General features: G+C 43.9%; 1 pseudogene across 1 annotated transcript in view; it reads left to right on the top strand.

The window, feature by feature from the left end:
- Positions 1 to 17,626, top strand: part of LOC308513827 (cyclin-Y-like protein 1) — a 118,827-nt pseudogene extending 101,201 nt beyond the window's left edge. Inside the window, exons 4-6 of the transcript in view lie at positions 16,738 to 16,911; positions 17,014 to 17,050; positions 17,102 to 17,626. The product of the transcript in view is annotated as a cyclin-Y-like protein 1 (transcript). The remainder of the gene's footprint in view (positions 1 to 16,737; positions 16,912 to 17,013; positions 17,051 to 17,101) is intronic.
- The last annotated feature ends 1,732 nt before the right edge of the window (positions 17,627 to 19,358 follow it).

Below are 19,358 nucleotides of genomic sequence, written 5' to 3' on the forward strand. Positions count from 1 at the left end.
TTGGTCAGTTTCTCAAGGTCATGGACCAACATTAAGTCCAAATCTTCTTAGTTCAGATTCCTTTTTCTTTCCAATATGATGGGGAGGAGGGAGTGACAGCGAGTGCAGGCAATAAAGGCTACACCATTGGTAGGAAAAAAGGTTAAAAGTAAAACCAACTAAAAGTCAATCTGCTTTTTGTAACAGCATGCACCAGCCATCCTAAACAAAACTCACCTCCCTGAAAAACCTTCTAGGGGGTCTAGGTTCTCAACAGTTGCTGTAGTTATAGGTGAGTTTTACAAACGTATATCAAATGGGCACACTTGAATTACTTATCCTTCCACAATCATTGCATTCTATGTGGAAGTCAATTAGGACAATCCCCAGTTATCCTGACTTATGTGCACTCAGGTACATGCGGACATTTGGGGAATAAATTGGTAACACTGTGGACGCGCTCAAGTTCATTTTGGGCCCATTTCTTGTCTCCAGCCCTGTGCTGTGGCCTGTTACTGTGTCTCCAGAGCAGATTCAGAATGGACCACAATAGCTCAGTGATGCTCAAGATGAAGAAACAGAACTTGTGTTACTTCAATTTTGTCATTTTATATGACCATTTGGAATTTTTCTTTGTGTTTGAAATGTAAAAAATTGAAACAGAGAAGTGTAATATTTTGTCTGATAAATGCAAGTTTCAGTTCACATCTGAAAAAATGTAATGACTTCAATAATATCTATAATGAAAGTGCATTTTTCTTTAATAGAAAGAATAATGGTGACTACTGATCAGTGGTCAGTAGTGGAAATAATTTTGTCTTGTAGAGGACAACAGTCTTAGTTACTCAGATCCACCACGGCACTGCCCAAGATAGACCAGAACTCTCCACCGCTCCCCCGACACACACACCCCACCCCCCACGGGGAAGTGAAAGGCAGGGCTCCCATGGACTCCAGCTCCTCCCCCTCTGCTTTGCTCTGTACTCCTCTGCAGGGATTCCCAGTGAGGAGGCGGGAGGTGGAGCTGTCAGGGCAGGCAGGCAGTCCCATTGTCTTTCTCTACCCTCTGCCTCAAGAGCAGAGTGCACAAGGCTTGGGAAGTGCAAAATAGCTTCTCCTCTCAAACAGGCCACAGACCCGTACTCTCCCGAGGTCTCGGGGGAGAAGTGGATCTCAGAGAAGCGTTTGTCCCGGGGAGCTCTTGCAAATAGTGGTCCATTTCCTTAAATGCAGCTTAAAATAGCAATTGAGGAAGTTGATAGTTTTAAATTCAGTGTTAAAAAAGTTCCATATTCTGTCATGAACACATTTTTTGGTCTTGGATACAATTGGCATTAATGTTCCTATGCTATACTGTACTTAAGCTTTATAATTACATATAAAACACACAAACACACACACCCTCATATTTACCCACCAACGTTCATATATATCTACATACACAATATTAATACTACAGATTTCATATACATGTAAACACCCATATTTAATAACTACATATTTAAATATGCATAGTAATCTGGTTTTATATGTGTCCCTATACACAGCTCCACTTATGTCAATAAAATCAGACAATGATGGTTGGGAATTTTGGAAGAAAATTCTGACATATGAATGCAGGGTATTTTCATTATGCATCACTGGTTGAATAGACTGCACTCAGTTCTCCTCACAGAACTTACTGCAAAAGGCAGAAAAAAGTCCACTTTCCCATAGAAGTTAACCGGGGCCCACTTTCCAAAAATAAATAAAAGGAAGTAACTCCTAATAACAGAGGAATACAGACAAATATAAGTCATGAAAAAGAACTGAACGCATTTTGACATTATCATCAGCTGAGTATTAAATAGTCAGTGGTCTAGGGTAAGTACATTGTGGTTTTTTGTTTGTTTGTTTTGTTAATTCTCATCCAAGGATATTTTTCCCATTGATTTTTAGAGAGAGTGGAAGGCAGGGATGCAGGGGAGAGAGAGAGAAGCATCCATGTGTGAGAGACACATTGACCAGTTGCCTCCTGTACACACCCGACCCCAGCCAGGATAGGGCCTGCAACCCAGGTCCATGCCCTTGACTGAGCCTCAGGCCAACACTCTAACCACAGAAACAAACTGGCCAGGGCTAGGTAAGTACATTCTACACAAAGATCCAAACACAAGGTATAACTGCCTAGGGAATGCTCTGGACCAGGGGTCCTCAAACTTTTAAAACAGGGGGCCAGTTCACTGTTCCTCAGTCCGTTGGAGGGCCGGACTATAGTTTAAAAAAAATTAGTCGGCTGCTAAGCAACAGGCAGCAGCGGCAAAAACACCTGGCAGGCCGGATAAATGTTTTCAGCGGGCCGCATGTGGCCCGCAGGCCGTAGTTTGAGGACCCCTGCTCTGGACCAGTGGTCGGCAAACTGTGGCTCACAAGCCACATGCAGCTCTTTGGCCCCTTGAGTGTGGCTCTTCCACAAAATACCAACTTCTGTGCATGGGCCACGAAGTTTCAATAGCACTGTACGTGCGCGCCCGCACGTGATATTTGTGGAAGAGCCACACTCAAGGGGCCAAAGAGCCGCATGTGGCTTGTGAGCCACAGTTTGCTGACCACTGCTCTAGACCATTTGCACATGGGTTAAAAGGATCTAGATCAGTTCCATGTGCCCAAGGAGGGCCCTGAACCTGCTAATACTTGACAAATCAGCCAGTCTTGGGTTTGTGGGACAAATGTAGGTCAGACCTTGAATCCCAGGCTGGGATTGGAGTTGCTTTAGGAAATCCTGGAGAGAGGACCCCTCACAGTCTTTGTGGAATCTCTTTAAGTTTTAAGCTGACTTCAGAGCATAGAGTCCAACTCAGCCCAAATCTCTCCTGACCGGGTATGAAACCCCCAGTGGACTTCCAGAACTTCTCCATGCCCCAGGGCCTAGAACACAATTCATGCCCAGGCTCCCTGTGGCCTTTCATTAGACTTAGTACCAAGTTCTGCAGGATGGCTAATTCTCCTGCAACACTTTACTACAGTAGCACTCGCGAGAAGAGTGGAGACAGATGCACAGTGCCAAGCCCTGGCTCCACTGAGAGGGACAGAGGCAGGGAATGGACTCACTGGCTAAATCCTACTGCTTCTCCCCTATCTGATTCTGAGAAGGTTTTCTACATTGTGTAGAGTTTCCTGTGCTCACTATATAGGTTACATGTTTGGCTCAATGTGATTTTTTTTTCTTAGGGAAATATAAAGGGCTCCTAGAGGAAATAGTACAGACATAAATATACTAACTTTTTGTTGAGGCTATGGGTTCTGTGAACAATAGTAGTTGCCAGGATGAACAGAACAGCTGAGAAATGTGTTACCCTTTTTGTGTTAATATTGCAAACAATCCTCATGGTTTACTCTATATCTGTTTCTAAAGAGCTCAAAGGCCTTTCAGATCATTTTTAAGAGGTTCCCAACCCACTGGCTACACCAAGATTAGTGTGGAAAAGCTTGGTTGAAGGTAGCTGGAGGGAGATCTAGTCATCTACATCTACCCTAAAGTCACATCTTGCAAAATCAGGACAAATTACATCAATCCTTAACCGGATAAAGAGAGATAGAGAGATCCCCATGCTGGGGTTACCCTTGGTCACAGGCTCTAGATTTCACCCTGATTTCCAGAAGCAGGGCCTCTATCAGCAGGTCCTCCCTAGAGTGACCACTGGCTCCTCCTGTCTGAGTACCTCCCCCATGACAATGACAAGTTTCAGACTGAATATAACTCACCTCTCCATCTGCTTTGTAATGACTTTAAAACAAGAGTTTTCGGTGTGTTTTTTTTTTCTATTCCCCATGGTAGAGTGCCCTGTACAATATACTGGTAGATGCTCAATAAAGAGTGAATCTCAACTAAACTCACTCCATTGTAATTTTCATTTCTGCGATTTCTGTGACCTGCGATTCTATCTTAGTTTGTACAAGAAGGGTAGGCAGGGAGAAAGTGAAACTGTTTGGGGCCACTGGGGACTTGGGCAGGGAGCTATGCTTGGCCTGAGAACATCAGAATATATAATCCTCACCTTTATTTGGGCCTCTGTGCCCTTTGACTATTTAAGGAAGAGCTATCAGCTGATGAAAATTTAGAACAGGGAAGTCTTATAAAAGAGATGTCGGAGACCAGTCAGACCATTTACCTCCTTAAATCCGTCCAGTGGTGGTCACTCTTTATCATGGGGAACTATGCATTCTAAGAAAGCTATATTTACAAGGATAGCCTTCCTGATATGCTGCCAATGTCATACTCCCCAGAAGGAAAATAAAGTAAAAGTGGGGGACACGTGTCTTAGGTCTGGCTCCCCAGAAAACAGGCTATGTGACAGAGATGTGGACACGGGAAGTGTTTGAGGAGTGGACGCCTGAGAGTGGGAGTGAAGGCAGCAGGACCGGGCAGAGTGAGAATCGGCAGAAGCAAAGGCCTTGGCTGGTCTCCAGGGAGCTCTGGAGCCCGGATGGCCCTTTAGAGTTGTTCCGACTTGAGGCAGAGGGTCTGGGGTGTGCCCTCCTTAATTTCCTATGCTGAAGTCCTAATCCTCAGTACCTTAGAATATGACTGTGTTTGGAGATAAGATCTCTAAAGAGGTAATTAAGGTTAAATGAGGTTATATGGGCAGGCTCCAAGCCAATGTAAGTGGTGTCCTTCTGAAAAGAGGAAGAGACACCAGGGGTGGGTGGTTAGAGAGAAGGCCTCTGAGGACATAGCAACAAGGCATTTCATCTATAAGCCAAGGAGATAGGTCTCAGAAGCCAACCCCACTGGCACCAAACTGTGAGAAAATAAGAATGTTGTGTAAGCTGCCCAGCCTGTGGCACTTGGTTATGTCAGCCCTGGCAAGCTAATAATACACACCCCTTAGCCTGGGCTTGAATGTGAGTTGTCCCCAGGGAAGGGGGGAGGTGTCCCTTCACCTGAAGCATTTATTTTGCAGGCAGAGTCAGAGCCAGTGGCCCAGCAGCCGGGGTCAGGGCCTGCAGGCTGTGGGCTGCGGGCTGTGCAGTGTGGTACACAGCAAGGCCCCATGTCAGTGCAATGAGCCAGAAGAAGGACTGAGAAGATTGTGAGGAAAATATTGTAGGGATGAGGACACTATTTCAGGAACCATCTAAATGATTTGCCATCCAATTGAGCCTTTAAAATATTGAATAAATTTGCATTTATAGAGCAGCCCTTCAGAATGGGAAGGAATCCTAAATATCACCTGTCAAGCCCTTGTTTTCAAAGCTGGGGCAAAGAGGCTCAGGAAAGTTGAGATTCTGCCACGATCTAGAGCAGCGGTTCTCAACCCGTGGGTCGCGACCCCTTTGGGGGGGTCAAACGACCCTTTCACAGGGGTCGCCTAAATACATCCTGAATATCAGATATTTACATTACGATTCATAACAGTAGCAAAATTAGTTATGAAGTAGCAATGAAAATAGTTTTATGGTTGGGGGTCACCACAGCATGAGGAACTGTATTAAAGGGTCACGGCATTAGGAAGGTTGAGAACCACTGATCTACAGGCAACTTGAAAGCCAAGCTGGACCTAGGACCCTGGCTCCCAGTGCGCTCTCCAAGATACGCTGTCTAGCTGAAAACGATTCTGCTGTCACCACAACTGCAGAGCCTCTAAGTACGATTTTTAATTAAAGGTCCCAGCTTGTAAACAAAGCCAGATGTAAATTGCACTTTCAGTAAACTTGGCAGTGTTATTCAAAAGCTGTGACGAAAATGCACAAGGCCTCGTGATCATTGTGCAATGTGCTTAGACTGACCCTCCCCTCCCCCACCCCCCAGCAGAACACAGGGAGCAAACTCCTTTTTGTGAATTTCTTTCAGGGGGAACAGGACAGAACAGATCTCTCCTCCTCCCTCTTTCCTTATTTTCTCTTCTTTCCCCTTCTTCTCTCTCTATTCTATCACATTATCTGTCATCTTAAGTCATAGATCTCATTGTTTAGTGGAAGGGACCAGAGTTTCAGTCCCGAGATAATGAAGGCAATGTGCCAAGAAGCTACCAGCGCCTCAGTAAATGCTAATTTTCTTTTTAGTTGTAATTTGCACAACATCTCCTTTATAAACAATTTTTTTTCCTTTTGTAGATATTTGCCCAGAATAACTAAGAAATGCTGACTGAATCAGTGCACGCCAAATCCTAGTACTAGACACTGGCCAACTTGCAGGCGTCCTGACAGGGATTTCTCCAGAATGTGATGGGGGTCAGCAGCAGACCCAGTGGCTAGAAGAAGCAGAAAGCTGACTCATGTGAAACGGACACAAATGTCTTTTCTCACATGACAATGACTCCGAGGGAGAGTAACCCTCCACATGAAAAGAACATTTTCTAGATTAAATACAAGAGCATCACCTTGAAAATCAAAGAACTGATAAACTGGTGGCAAATGTCCACAGCTGAGGAAAAGTCTGAACCCAGAGAGGTTGGGGGAGCAGCCGCTCAGCCTTTTTGCTCCAGGGCCTTTACTGCAACCAGCACAGGGCTTCTCGGGCTGGGTCACCAGCCTCCTGAGACAGAGGGAGGAGTCAGTGCCCAGGCGGGGGCTCACTGCAGTCCCTCCTGGCGGTTGATACTCCAAAGGGTCGCTCTGCCAAGGTAAGGGTGAACTAGAAATCAGCCTGCCTGTCCCCATGGCTCTAGGAGACCTAGGGGGAGGCTACTGGGCGCTGACTACAGCTGGAAGGAAAAGCAGGAAGAAAAACAACTGTCTTGGAGGTATCCTGATCGTAGCTCCACCCTCATTTCCTTGAGCAGATTTGCATTCTGGAATGGCAAGCCAGGTGTGTGGTTTTAGGTGTCCCTGACCAGTAGAGCCCCAGGCACCTGACAGAAGCAAATGCAAATCCTCTGTGGAGGAAGCACCTCCAGCCCAGCCTCTGGGAAACTCCAATACCATTTATCTAGGCCAGTGATGGCGAACCTTTTGAGCTCGGCGTGCCAGCATTTTGAAAAACCCTAACTTAACTCTGGTGCCGTGTCACATATAGAAATTTTTTGATATTTGCAACCATAGTAAAACAAAGACTTATATTTTTGATATTTATTTTATATATTTAAATGCCATTCACCAAAGAAAAATCAACCAAAACAATGAGTTTGCGTGTCACCTCTGACACATGTGTCACAGGTTCGCCATCACTGATCTAGGGCAATGGCCTCGGCACAAAGTTAAATGGCAAGTCAGGAAACTAGGCTCCATGAGAAAAAGACAATGGAAATAAGAAACAGCAGAAATAGACCTACACAAACTTTAAAAATCTTATCACATGCAAACTACAAACCAACTATGCTGCTATATTTCAAGAAATAATCAAATGTCCAGAAGAAAAGTTGCCCCACTCTTGCACAGTTCAGCAACTCAACAATCCATTCAGGGGTCTGAATTCTCCCCTAATCCTCAGCAGTTTGTCTGTCCTCCACTAGCTCTCTTCATGGTCATAAGGTGAATGCAGCAGCTCCAGGCTTCACAACACACAACTTCCAGAGGCAAAAAAGGGAGGTGTGTCTCCCTGTAGCCCCTGTAAAAGTGGAGCCTCCAAGCAGGCTTCTCTGCCCACTTCCCAGGCCAGGCTTACATCACACACCATAGCTGAAGTCATCATCTGGGAGGAATGTGGCTGGATCAGACCAGTAATGATTCAGTCTCTATGTTACTGTTGTAACTAGCTAGTTATTAACAATAAGAAAAGAGCAAAGGGAAGGCATAAGCATGGCCATTTGGGCAGCTTCACCAGGAAGCTGCAACTTCACACTCTCCAGGGAGCCACCAGTCCATTCCCTGCAGATTATAGGGGGAAGAGACTGGACAAAAGGGGAGATGGGCACATGTGCAGTAAAGTCAGGGTATGTAGGGAAGGTGTCTATCAGTCTAACCTAGAGGGAATGGGGCCACTCCAAGCCCACAAAAATTTGGAAATACATAATCCCACAGACAAAGGCCAAGAATGGTAAGTATAGCCCGGAACAAGGATCCCAGAGACTGTCTTAAGCCCATATCCAACACCCTGGCTTCCCCAGGGATGTGCCCACCACCTCTAGGGAAGCTATGGGATAATTCACTAGTTGAGATGTGGGTAAGGAATAGAGTGTGCAAGCAGAGTTATAGAATGCAGAAGATGTTATGAGGAGGGTGATTTTGTAATTTCTTTTTCAAACCTGGACACTTCTTAGAGTGAAAGGAATGCTATTAGTAATTATACCAAGAGAACAGGTTCACACTAGGAAACCAGGATGGATGCTCACTCTAATATTACAGGGTTATTGCCAGGAAAGGCTCAGCGGATAAGCATGGGGGAGGGGGGCATTGGGAATGTATACTTGTCCCTGACCTTTGAGAAGTCTCATTCTATAGGGAATTCCACAACCTTTCTCCTTGGTCAAGCTGGGCCAAAGGTGGAGAAATTCATGAGATACAACTTTGAAATGTCAGCCTCTGTATTATTCTGGCACCCCTGGAAAGGTGACCACTGTCTGTTCCTCTCCATTGATTTTAATTCTGTTCTCCAAGCTTTCAGGTTTTCACCTTTCAATAGTCAAAATTCAGTACTTCTCAATACATCTTGTTACTGATTCATGCAGAACTGAAACTCATCACCAAATTCTGTGCCTTGGTATTTCCTTGTAAGATATAGCATAGAATCTGAAAACACAACTAGGAGCATATTGTATTAGCAGGCCTATCAGCACAAGGATGACAAAAGGCAGGCCCTTATTCTCCATGTGCCTAAATACCCTCCTGGCAGGGAGAACAAAGGTAAAAGTCTGCTAGGAGCTACTGTCAGATGACTGGGGGCCAAAAGTCATAGCAAACGTTATCAGCAAAAGGCACATTTTGAAAGCCTGGGCGAGGGAGGCTGCTGTAGATGGGTTCCTCCGTCTATCCCACATACAAATTTGTTGTTGTTGTTGTTTGTTTTTTTGACCTTGCTATTAGAGCTTGAGCTTCATTCAGATAGTTCTCCCCCTTCACAAGCCCTGGGCAGGTTCACTGCTACTCATCCCAGATGTTATCGGTGGGGAATCCTCCATGTACCCACCTGTTGCTGGGGGAAGTGGGCTTCTTGTGATGTCACCAGAAAAGGAATTTTCTGAGACTCCTACAGGAGAATGAGTGGCATTTATTTGTGTAGAATTATACCCCTGAGTTTACACTATATCCCTTTGTCCTGCCATGAAAAAAGTGTAGTTGTGTCCTTAGCAGAGCTAAGATTAAAGCCATTGCCCAAAGTTTCTGTCCCATATTTGCATAGTCCAACCCAGCATCAGGCTAGCTTAGCTTGTGTTCCCAGCTGTGGTCCATCTGTCCATTGTGTGTGGGTCTTATTGGTCCAAATAGCACTGTCCTGATAAGTAAGAATTATGCATTCTAATTGATCATTATGGAGCTCCTCTGCAGTTCCAATTGAACGGTGCAGGTCTCAACTCATTGGTTAAAAAAAAAAAAAAAAAAAGATGAAAGGATGCCATGGCCGGTGTTCTCAGTAGTTAGAGTGTCAGTCCATGCACTAAAAGGTCATGGGTTCAATTCCTGTCAAGGGCACATACCTCAGCTGCAAGCTCAATCCCCAGTCCATCAGTCTAGGCAACCAGCCGATGTGTCTCACTAATCTCTCTCTCTCTCTCTCTCTCTCTCTCTCTCTCTCTCTCTCTCTCTCCTCTCTTTCTCTCTCTCCCTCCCTCCCCCATCCAGACCTCCCTTCCACTCTCTCTAAAAAAGAAATGAAAAAAATATCCTTGGGTGAGGATTTAAAAAAAAAGATACAAGGAGCTTTTTTTATTTTTTAATATGTTTTTATTTATTTTAGAGAGAGGAAGGGAGAGAGAGAAACATTGATCAATTGTCTCCTATACTCCAGCCAGGGACCAAACCATCAACCTGAGCAAGTGCCCTGACTAGGAATCCAACCTGCAATTTTTTGATACACAGGACATCGCTCAACCAACTGAGCCACATCAGCCAGAGGAGCTTTTTTATAAGGAACACTAGTGGCCTGGTGCGTGAAATTCATGCGGGGGGGGGGGGTGTTGGGGGGGGGCATTTCCCTCAGCCCAGCCTGCAACCTCTCCAATCGGGGACTGCTGGCTCCTAACCCCTGACCTGCCAACCTGCCTGATTGCCCCTAACTGCCTCTGCCTGCCTGCCTGATTGCCCCTAACTGCCCTCCCCTGCCAGCCTGATCTCACCTAGTCTCTGTCTCTCTTTGTTTTTCTCAGCAGTCCTCCAGGCCTCCCTGCCTCCCTGTGTCCCTCTTCCTCTTTCCTGGCTGGGAGGGAGCGGGGCCAGTGGGGGCCACTCCACCCTCTGCTGGCCCTCCCTTCCATCCAAGCCTCTTCAGGCCCATTCTGTTTTATTTCCTCATTCTGAAAGAGGCTCCAAGAGCGAGCTGGGAGGGAGGGAAAGAAAGGGAGAAAAGGCTGTGAGCTGGTGGGCGCTGTGTGTGTCTGTGCGTGTGTGCGGTTGTGAGTGAGTGTGAGAGTGTGAGTGCCGGCCCCGCCTCCCCATCCCCGTCTCCACTGCCACAAGTTCCCACCCACCAGAGCCTGCTGCATGCACAGCCAGGTCGTTAGGTCGAGTCTCCAGTCATTGTGGATGTGACGGACGCAGGGTTTTTATATATTAGGATAATGGGCAGCTCAGCCTGTGGTTTTTCTTTGAAATGCAGTGTGTATGAGAGATTTATTTCAACAATGGCTGTTAGACTTTAGTTAGGAACTTGGGCCCAATTAACCACAGGAAGTTCTTGGCAGATATCTTTCTTCTCGAGGTCCACAGAACTAACATACAGATTTGGGATGTTGATGTTGTATAGAACTGCCGGATCTAAACAAGTTGATGATAAAATGAAATTATCTTTAAATAATTTTTATTATTATGTCTTTTCATGCTTCACAGACATTGTGCCCATATTATCTGCATGTGAGGTGTACTACAAAATAGAAGGAAAACATACCAGAACAATGTAGGGTGTTATGAATTGAATTCTGTCCAGCAGAGAGGTATGTTGAAGTTGTAACATGGTGTATGAAGACATGGTTCCTACCATTAGAGAACCCACAGCCTAGCCCAGGGCAGAGTAATTAGGATAAGAGTGGTAACTGCTCAGATAGATAGAGAAGGCATAACTGACATGTTGGGAAAGAAGGGAAGGCTTCCTACGGCCATTGATCCCTGAATTGTGTCTTGGAGGATGAATTAGATGGCTAGGCAAGGCCAGAAAAGGAAGAGAAGGGACATTCCATTAAGAGGAGGGAACTTAGATCAGTAAGTTAAATTTCCGAACCAGAGTTCAGCATGTCTGTACATAAAAGTCCAGGTGGGGAGTTGTAAAAGTTGCAGGTATACAAGTAGGTAGAGGTCAATGCTGTATATCTTGCTTAGGAATTTGGAATTTATCCCAACAGCAACATGTACCCACTAAAGCAGAGAGAAAACAGCCAGTTTTATATTTGAGGTTTATTGATTTATTTATATTTTGATAGCAATGCAAAGAATCCATTGTCATGGGGCAGGATGGAAAGGTAAGAAGACCCAATGTGAACATTTTAGAGTAAGTGGGAGATTTCAAAAAGACCAAGGCCAGGACTGGAATGGTAATGGACAGCAATGATGCAGGGGACAGGGCAGAGGCAGACTTGAGCTGAATGGATTGATTGAGGCAGCTCTTGGAGGACATAGGCCAGCCTATCTTATTCACTAGCACCCAACATAGTATCTGGCACACAGAAACACTCGATACATGTTTATCTGTCTTCAAGTGCACTGGTTCTCTCCTTGGCCTTGTCCAATCTAGCTTGGAGCCCATTACAGGCGTTCTCCATTTCTGTTGCAGCGTTTCTGATGTCTAACATTTCCTTCTGATACTTTCTTAGCATTTCCATCTCACCAATTATATTACCCATCTATTCCTGCAAATTGTCTGCTTTTTCCAAAAGAGCTCTTAAAATGTTAACCATAGCTGTTTTAAATTGCCTGCCCAATAACCTCAAAGTCTCCACCACATCCCCATATGGTCCTGACACTCTTCACATTGTGTTTGTGCCTGCCTCTTAGCATGCTTTGTAATTTTTTGCTGAAAGCCAGACATGATGTATCAGGTACTAGGAGCTGGGGTCAATAGGGCACTAGTGTAAGCCTTTATGTTATCTTTGTTGTAGCTGCAGATACCAGAGGCTTCATCGTGCATAGAGCCTGTGCCTCACAGCTTTTCCTGGTATGACCTACTGTTATTTCCCTGGAGCTCTGTAGGTGGTGGTCAGGTGTGGAGGATGGGAAGCATCCTATATACTAAAGAGGGAATATGCAAATTGACCATCACTTCGCCACAAAGATGGCAGCACCCACAGCCGAGGCTGAGTTCCCATAATGAGCCTTAATGAGCAATCAGCAGGGACCTTAGGCTGCGCCTTCCCTAAGCCCTCCCACCATGGGGCTTGACAGGGGACCTCAGGCCACACCCCCTGCCCTGGCAGGGCTTGACAGGGGACCTCAGGCTGCTCCCTCAACCCGGTGGGACTTGACAGGGGATCTCAGACTGCACCCCCAGCCCGGTGGGGCTTAACAAGGGTGGGACCAGCCAGGTCTGAATCTAGCCCAATGGGGGTGGGGCCAGCCGGGTCTGGGTCTTGCACAATTTCGAGGTGCATGTGGGTGGGCGGGGACTTGACTCTGGGTCCTGTGGTGCACCCCAGACTCTGAGAGGAGGAAGATTTTCACATACATTTTACTAATTTTCTTTCATCTCCGACACTTCTATTATAGAGAAAGGGCAAATAGCAATATTAAAATATTTCCTCTAATTAATCCCCTTTTTAATGTGCATGAATTTCATGCACCAGGCCACTAGTTCTTATATAATCTTGTAATTAAATATCAGTCATTTAGTGGGCCTGTGTCTCTGAGCTGTGATCTTCACAAGCATTTGTTAGCTTATTTTTTCTCCCTCAGGTGAGACAGGAATGCTAGACAGGCTGGAGCCAGTGGAACAGTCTTTTTCCTCAGACAGTAGGCCTTTGTTATGAGAACACTGTAGGCATATTTCAAAATAGTAAACATTTCCCTCCTCCGCCAGAGCCAAAAGAGAGTCATTCTTGGCTCTTCATCATGAGAACCTAGTGAGGTTCCTGCAGACAAAACAAAACAAGTGGAGAGGCCCCCTGAGGCACAGACCCCAGGACTTTCTCATGCTCAGGCTGGTCTGCACTTGGCCTCCAGCAATTTATCAAAAGTGCCATCTCAGTGTCCCTGCCAGCACGTGGCTCTAGTCCCTTCAGTGCAGGTCAGGAGACCTTGGATTTGCCTGTCTCCAGATCACAGGATATAGCTGTGCCCTGTGACCTTGATCTCTGATGGGTACAAGATAAGAAAGGCACTGATTTTCAGCTCAGTCAGCTTTTTTTGCTCTGAGGATGGGAGTGATGACTTCCAAGCTCTTAGTCATCAGAGCTGAAACTGGAAGTCCCTCTGTACATTCTATTGAATTAAAGAATCACAAGGAACAGGTCTGAACAAACACTTGTGGAGGGAACACACTGGAGGGAGGGGTCATGGATGAAACCACGTCTGGCTAGGTGACAGGTAGAACACTAGGGAATACAATGGGGTAACAGATATTTGAAGAAGGGTAAAAAGTTTAATCTCATTAATAAAGAGATACTTGTAGATTACGTTCAGATTACCTGCAGGTTTTGTGCATATTACCAGAGAATAAACATAAAGTAAACCACAGTCCAGCTGGTCAGGACTGGCGTGATTGCTGACAACACAAGGTACCCAAGGGCGCGGCTCCCCATCAGTGTCAGATCCCAGGTGGCATGACTGCACTGCTTTTGTAACCTGGGGGAGTACAGTGGCCTGGAGGACACAGTAGTAAAAACTGAGTAATGGTGGTAGGATGTAGAGTGAAAAGATAAGAGGGTGCATTGTACCTTCCTGGGGCGTGTGCATAGATCAGAGCTTCTCCTCCAAAAACTCCTTAAACTTCTTAACTGCCTTCTTACACTCCTCCTTCGGGAAATGAACGAATGAAGTTGGATGGCAACAGGGCCTGGATTCCAAGGAGGCTCCTTGTCTCTGTGACCGCAGGAATACAGGTGGCAAATACGCTCTGTGAAGAAAAACAGTTATTCATTTTGGTTTCAGTTTCCTTGTGGGTAAAGTTAGGGGATTGGGCTGGAGGATTTTTATGGTCTATGAGTCTCCACTATTTTGTGAGACTGGTTTTAAATAGATTGGTCCCAGCAGCATGAAGGTTCACCCAGATTCATTCTTTCATTTCAGAACAGCTAGTTCTCCATTCTTGAGTAAATTTTCTAGATAAAGGTTCTTGATTGCCTGTTAGCAGTTGGCTTCCATCCTGTTATCTTGGGCCACCTGTGACCACTCAAAAATGAGGATTTGCCATGTGGTTACTGACTCAACTTTAAAGTTGGGAAAATAATCAACAACCATTGAGAGTTCTGAGGGGGTTTTCCCCTAATGCTTTGTAATAAATATGAATGATTTTGCATATAATTGTTCTATCATTTCCCTCTCTCATTTCTTTCTAAATGTACTGTTTTTCTGACTATAAATAAATACATGTTAATTTTTGAAAATGTGGAGAATACTGAAAATGATACTATGGTATTTAATACACAAATAAAAATTATTAGTAAACCCACCACTCAGAGCTAATTGCTATTAATATTTGATATATTACTTTGTGGGCTATTTTCTATGCATTAATATGTATACTTATTTTTTTAACAAAGTTGGGATATATTATATACTTTTTATTTCCTTTTTTCACTTAATATTGAAATGTGGGGTGTGGGGAGCAGATCTCCCCCTTGCGGGTTCTTGCCTTATAAAGTTTAAAGGATAAAATTCGTAGACTAAAAGGACTTGTTAGTAAAAGGGTAAAAAATTATTGGAAGCAAATACAGACTCTCACATAGAGAGGGGTTTTCAAGGGGGTAACCCACTAAATTTATTTATTTATTTATTTTAAATATATTTTATTGATTTTTTAAAGAGAGGAAGGGAGAAGGAGAGGGATAGAGAGTTAGAAACATCAATGAGAGAGAAACATTGATTCAGCTGCCTCCTGCACACTCCCCATTGGGGATGTGCCCTCAACCAAGGTACATGCCCTTGACCGGAATCGAACCTGGGACCCCTCAGTCCGCAGGCCAACGCTCTATCCACTGAGCCAAACCAGCCAGGGCCTAAATTTATTTTTTATAAGGTTTATAAAGGCTGTAGTTCTTTGTCTCTTCATGCTTCCTTCTAATTGAACCCTTTCTTAATTTATGACCCTGTGTTTTTCTAATTGGTCATTCTTTTTTGAAGAATATCAGTTCCAAAGTCTAAAACTCATGTGATGTCCCCTTCTTTCTCTTCCTCTTATCTTACAACATTTCTCTATCTCCTGTGAACATATGTTTCTCATTTGTCAGCATCTGTTGACATTTTTTTATTCTCTGTGAAAATATGTTTTTTTTCCTCATACTCTGTGATTTCTCTTTATTCTCTGTGAATGTATGTCTTTCTCTTCTCTTATTTCGTGTCACTTTTCTATTCTTTGTGAATGTATGCCTTCTGGAGGCTTAAAGCCCTCACCTATGCATTCTTCCCCCATGGACCCTCTTTATTCCTAAGACTCCCTAAACCTGCCTATTTTGTCCCTAAAACTCCTTTCAATATCATAGCATAAAAACTTTTTCATGTAATTAAATATTCTGTGAAATATAGTACAATGGCCTTTCTAGACACCATGTGTGTATTCACACTTTGTTGTTTTATACATATAATTATACTAGTGGCCCAGTGCACAAAATTCGTGCACTCGGGGCGGGGGAGAGGAGTTCCCCAGCCTTGCCCATGTGCCCTGTCACAGTGCGGGAGCCCTGTGGCCCCAAAGGGGTAGGCCCCGCCCACCCATCCAGGGCTCCTCGATGGATTGCCCCAAAGAGGTAGGCTAGAGCTGGGGGAGGCCTGTGGACCCCCAGCTGGGCCTGCAGCAGAGGGGCCTCTCCATATGCCTGTGGACCCCCAGGTCAGCACAGGGGAGTTGGGACATAAGCCTTACGTCCTGGGCCCATTGCCGGGGGTGGGGACATGAGCCTCATGTCTCCAGGCCGGCACAGGGGGCGGGGATGCAGCCTGCTGATCGGTTTGCATGATGGCGTCCTGACCAATTTGCATATTATCCTATTATTAGATAGATAGTTACATAGTGTTACATATTCAGTGACATATATTCAAATTATAAACAACCTTATGTAAGTCCAAGTAGCTCAATTTCTATATCAATGCATTATTATTTCATCAGTGTGACTTGCTGGGTAGACAATATGTGCCAAAATCATTAATGACTTTATGCATGTTAAAGTATTACTCTGAATAAATTTTTTACCACTTGACTTTTGCAAGCAGTGTATGACTTTGTTCATTTCACCTCAGGGTGCCCAAATGGATTTTATCTTAAAAACAAAATCTTGGGTAATTTTGAATGTGGAAAGTGATACTCTAATAGTTACTCTAATGTGCATCTATTTGATTACTAGTGAGACTGGACATTTTCCCTCTTTTTTTCTGGTACAGAATAAAACTTCAGATAGAATTACAATTAGTTGGAGAGTTACACATTTTAGACTGGCTTTATGAATAAAACTTTTCATTTCTCAGCTCAGAGTCTGAGGTCTAAAAGGCAGGGACATGGTGATGGTACTGCCAGTGCTCACGGCCCTGGCACCCCCGCTCCGCTAGCTGGATTTCAGAGCCCGTGAGGACCACCACCTGCAGCACATCAGTGACTGGGAGATGCCCTAAGACTTAGTTTTGGAATCAGACCCTTCTGACCACTCAAGGCCAGCACAAATTTTCCTGATCAAAGCTCAAACGGACGAGTGAGAAGAGAGGAAGAGCAATCATTTAAACGATGTATCTCCAGCGTCACTTACTAGAAAGTATAGCTCATGCTCAACAATATCTCTAGATCTCAGCCACAGCCAGCCAACCTGACCTTAGAACCCCAATATATTGTGTGACCTTAGCAATGTATTACCACATAAAGAACAGAAATGCAAATAGATCCTTGGATAGTTTTGATGGCAATAACATCCACTCACAGGAGTAAAGCTTCCAGAGGAATACATTAAGCATGATCCTGAACACCAATTTATTTACTGATCTATTTGTATTCTTTTAGTGCCCACAGCTAACAGCTGACTGTGCAATAGTAACTTTGATTTAGTTAGAAAGGCTTTTAACTTATGCTCAGATCTACATTTGTCCCTCTAACTGGAAAAGAATAGCTTTGGGGGCCACTCTTTTGCCTCCAAGGTTTGGGACAATCAGGCTGTATGGAATGTGGGCTACGGCCAGATCCTCAGGAATAAGATGGAAAGGCATTTTTTTGGAGCTACTTCGGTTTAATATTAAAGTTCCTGCCAGTGTACTTTGACTTTTGCTCCTTAGCAGATGACAACCTGACTTTTCTATTTGCTCCTCTTAGCAAAGAGAGAGCACAGAACTTAGAGGCCATTTCTAGATTGTGTGAAGACAAACTCAAAGACCGCGTAGAGCTGCTGTAAGAAGGTCTTTCAGTGCTGACAATTCCACTGGTATTCAGCGCTCTAATACCATCCTCTCCTGAGGGACAAATGAGGCTTTGTAGCATCCTGAGCCCCTCACCTATGAGGACTGAAGAAATAGCATCACTCCTGCTCAAAAACCAGAAAAATTAGCATTTTCATCTAAAAGTCAGACATTGAATTCAACAGACTCATGGACAGCAAGGACTATGCTCATAGGAAAGAATGGGGCCTTGTCAATGAAACACACTCCTTACTCCTTGTCCTTTTAAATGTAAACAGAGTTACATTTTAAAGGCAAAAGCTCCCAACCCACACACAGATACCTACTTATGATGCAGGCTGATAGCTGTCAGCCATGTGAGGTTTTTTTTAATTGAAGTTAAAACTTTTAGACTTTAAAGACACTATATAACTTTCATGTCTTTCCTATTTTTCTGGAACCCCCCTTTCCAACATTGCTGCATATTCCTTTAGAACCAATACACTGTTACCATTGAAACACGGGACTCCTACCAACTCGTAAAGCCACTTGGGAACAGGCTGTAGCATGTTAGGCACTGAAGGGTTCTTCCTCCCTTCTGCATCATTGAAGTTGCTAGTCACCATTGGCGATCAGTTTAAACCGAACAGCTGTGAATAACACTTGTCATTCAGCTTCTTTGCAAGCACTACTTATTAGCATATTAGCATATTTGGGATAATAAGAGAAAGTATCAATCATTGATTTTCTACTTCGGTGGGGTCCATGCTGCATATCTTAAGAACTATAATGGTGTTTCTCATTTTCTGATGATTTTCTTTGTTAAATAAATGCATCAAAAGATATTTTTTATGATTCCAACCAACATGGTAGTCCAGTGATAACAAGCAGGTAATGGATAGAAGGTGACCCGAGAGTCTTGGTGCAATTTCAAGCTTGGATGCACTTGGGCCCCTGAGGCCCTGCTCAGAAGTGTAGGTGCTGTGGAGCATCATTTGAAAGTTTAACTAAACTTCTCTTGAACTTATTTAGTTTTGTAGATTTTGGATAGTGGGCTTCTTATATTGTTTTTTGTTTGTTTCAGCCCTTTAAAGATAGCAGATATTGGCTGAAACAAACAAACAAAAAAAGTTTAACTTAAAGTGGGGGCTGAGGCAAGAAATTAAAAGTAAAAGCTTAATATCTGAAATTTGCCGGACTGGATAAGTTTAAGAGAAATTTGGCCTTTCAAATGATGTTTTATGAATTTGTAGCATTTTACTAGTACCAGAGCTTAAGTTGCACTAAGACTTTAGGGGGATACCTTGTATCTTCATAGAAATAATCTCCTCTTTCAAAAATAGTTTTGTGGGTTTTCTGTTTGTATGTTTGTTTTTTCAGGGCTGTGCTGTAGACCTGCCTTGATCACCAAACTTTCTTTCTTCTAGATTTGATAAAGGAAGATTATAAGAAGCAGTGTTAATTCACATGTAATAAGTGGAAAGGCATTGGACTCTAATAGTCATATGAAAGTAAGTGAATGCACCAGCTTTTCTATCCCACCTGTTTACCTGGTTGTAGGTGTCCCATTTAAGTCTTGCTACTTAAGAGGAAACATACATGTTAGGAACAAACCCTTACCTCAGGCTATAAAGGGCAGGAAGTTAAGTAATCAATCTTTTAGAAAATTGGTAAAATGTCACCTAAATTTCAAATATTTTTTTTTTAAATTAATGTTCTCAACTATGTGAAATATTTCTCCTAGTTTCTCAAATGTATTCCTAGAAATTTTGTCTATAAACAAAGCATTTCAGGGCCAAGGAATACTTTCT

Source organism: Myotis nattereri (assembly GCF_964212035.1).
Source record: "Myotis nattereri genome assembly, chromosome: 2".
Classification (NCBI taxonomy): Eukaryota; Metazoa; Chordata; class Mammalia; order Chiroptera; family Vespertilionidae; genus Myotis; species Myotis nattereri.